Source organism: Ornithorhynchus anatinus, chromosome 11 (assembly GCF_004115215.2).
Source record: "Ornithorhynchus anatinus isolate Pmale09 chromosome 11, mOrnAna1.pri.v4, whole genome shotgun sequence".
NCBI lineage: Eukaryota > Metazoa > Chordata > Mammalia > Monotremata > Ornithorhynchidae > Ornithorhynchus > Ornithorhynchus anatinus.
This window is the reverse complement of record NC_041738.1, coordinates 35,354,791-35,358,008: the sequence shown is the minus strand read 5'-3', so window position 1 is coordinate 35,358,008 and position 3,218 is coordinate 35,354,791.

Sequence of the window (3,218 nt, the reverse complement as noted above, 5' to 3'; positions counted from 1 at the left end):
CCGCTGTTTGTCCATCTCTCTCATTTGTGGAGGCACAGAACGGGCCATTCCTTGGAAACTCTGAAATGTTCGGGTGCAGAAAGCCGGGAGATACCTAGCGTCGGCTCGCTGTTGGGCTGTTTTTCCTCTGCTCTTATCCGAATCAGAGCTGTAGAGATGGAGATCTGAATCTGGAGATGCTTCTGAAGGTCATGCTGGGTGTGGGAGAGAATGGAGCCTCTTTCAGTTTGGGGAACTGTAGGTAAACGGATTGAGTTTGATGATGTCCTTTTGCATTTGAGTGATAGAAACCACCTGGATGACTTACGTGGAAGTATTGCCAGCTAGAACACTGAATCAAACCCCAAAAGAATCTAATTGGTCCTTAATCTGGGGAACTACAACACCATAGAAGAATCACCTCAGAATCTCTAGCCATTTCCCTAGAGCTGCAATTGTTCAAAATAATTCTCATCAAAATTAAGTAATCTCATAAAAGTCCACTTGGATCCCTGAAATCCCTCTACGGCAGATTGCCAGTTTTGTTTTCTTGTTCAGAAGAGTCTAATGCCTTTTGTTAAGCGCTTGCTATGTACTGAGCACTGGAGTAGATGCAGAATAATGATTAGACTCAGAAGCGACTCTTTAATGGCCTTTGTTAAGCGCTTGCTATGTACTGAGCACTGGAGTTAGATGCAAGATAATCAGATTGGGCACAGGCCCTGTCTTATTTGGGGCTCTCGGGCTGAAGGAGAGGGAGGGAGAACAGGTATTTAATCCCCAATCTATAAATGAGGAATAGAGACCCAATGATTTTTGGGCACTTACTGTCTGCAGAGCACTGTGCTAAACTCAATGCAACAGAGTTGGTAGACACGTTCCCTGCCCCCAAGCCTAGGGTCTAGAGGGGAAGGCCCATTAATATAAACAAATCTCAGTCCTGTGCTCTTGGGCCAGGCTGCTTCTTCATTGTTTTTCGTTAATGAGGGAAACGAATGGTAAATTAGCAAGGGATCCGTGTTTCTAGAAATACAATTTGAAAATCTAAACCAAGTTGATTTGAGTGGGGGGCATGGTTGATCAAAAGCGGTGTAAATAGCAAGGCTGTTGAAGGGACAGAGGAGGGTTAGTAGCAGTAAGCGATTGGTCTTAACTAGGTCTAGGCAGTTCCCGGCAAGTGGCTTCTTCCTTGGTCATATGATTGAGAGTAGGGTGGTGGCCGTTTTAGGTACTCTCGGGTACTGGATGTTGAGATGGATGTGGGTGACACCTGGTACGATGTAATGCCATCATCCCCCGTTTTAGCACAAGCCCATCGAAACCTGGGCCATTTTTCTAGGAGTGTGCCAACCCTCCCATTTGCTCCAGAACCTTTTTGTTCCTTTCCCAACTCCACTTCCGATACCCATATATTCAGACACCAAATCCTGTCAGTTCTATATTCACACACCATCCAAACTACCACCAGGCCAGTCCAAGCATCTGTCGTATCGACTTAACTTCCGCGTCGGCCTCCTCGCGGACCTCCCTGCCTCCGGCCTCTCCCCTCTCCGGGCTGTAGATCTCTGCGCCGCCCGGATCGTTATTCTAAAACGTAGTTTTCTGCTCGTTCGTACATTCGGTCATATTTATTGAGCCCTTACCGTGTGCAGAGCACCGTACTGAGCGCTTGGAATGTACAGTACAGTATCTCTCCACTTCTAAAAATCCTCCAATGGTTCCCCCTCTAGATTGTAAGCTCAGTGTGGGCAGGGAACATATCTACCCACTGTTAGATTGTGCTCTCCCAAGCGCTTAGTACAAGTGGTCTGCACATTAGCATTCAATAAATGCAATTGATTGATGGCCCATCCCTCTCTGCATCAGGCAGAAACTCCCGACCAACAGCTCTCTTCCCCCACCGCGTATCTTGTTCCTCTTCCACTACAACCCAGCTGACACATTTCACTCTGGAATGCCAAGCTACTCACTGTCTCGCCAGCAACCTCTCGCTCACTCCCCGCCTGGAACTCCTCTTCCCCCTTCACATCCGGCAGACCCCCAGTCTCCCCATCTTCAGAGCTTCGTTAAAATTGCGTCTCCTCCAGGAGTTGTGGAGAGTGTACCAGCCCCTTCGTGGGAGCAGCAAAATTAAATAATTCTGGGAAAATTGCCACTGAGATCAACCTGTGCAAAGACGCTCGGTCCTCGATCGTAAGAGAACGCGCAGTTCTTTAAGAAGGCTGATTCACTTCCGTGTAGTTACATAGCAAGTCCCTGACTGAGGAATTTTTCAGAATGACTGCTCCAAATGAATGGCAGCACAATCAAGGAAAAGAAAAGATGTTCTCACCCTTGACAATTGCCGTACCCAGAGGACGGATAAATAAATGGTTGCACGGATGGATGGATGGGATGGGATGGACAACTCAGCAATGCCCTTCCTGGCTCTTATCATTTTTGCAGTCGCCTGAATTCAGGCCTTATAGTAATAATAATGACAGTATTTCTTAAGCACTTCCTATGTGCCAAGCACTGTTCTAAACTATGCGTTAGAATTAATCCAAGCTTTATTTTGGTTCCTTAGTGGCGAGATTTAGCCACCAGGAGACAGTCAATATCAACGGGGGACAAGTGGTGGGAAGGCTCTGCTGTGTGATCTTGGGCAAGTCATTTCACTTCTCTAGGCCTTGGTTCTCTCATCTGTGAAATGGGTGCCCTATGCGAGACAGGGACTGTGTCCAACACGATTATCTTGTAGCTTCCCCTGCGCTTAGAACAATCCCTGGCACATAGAAAGTGCTTAATAAATACCATCCTCATTATTACTTATTATTATCTTGACAATGTACCTCTGTTGTGGAGTTCACACAGAAAAATGAACTATGGTGGAGATCAAAGCAGAACACAGCCTGGATGGTGAACTCTGGCAGGGAGGGTGAGTGATAATGATAACTGTGATATGTGTCAAATGCTTATTATGTGCCGAGCACTGTACTAAGCACTGGGGTACATATAAGATAACCAGGTCCAGCTCGGGGCTCACAGTCTCTAACTAGGAGGGAGAACAGGTATTGGCTCTCCATTTTTCAGATGAGGGAACTGAGGCGCAGAGAAGTGAAAAGACTTGCCCAAGGTCACCCAGCAGAGAAGTGGCAGAGCTGGGATTAGAACGGGTCCTCTGACTCCCAGGCCCTGCTCTTTCCCCTTAAACTATACTGCTACTCGAGATACCTGGTTGCATTAGGTATCTTAAATCG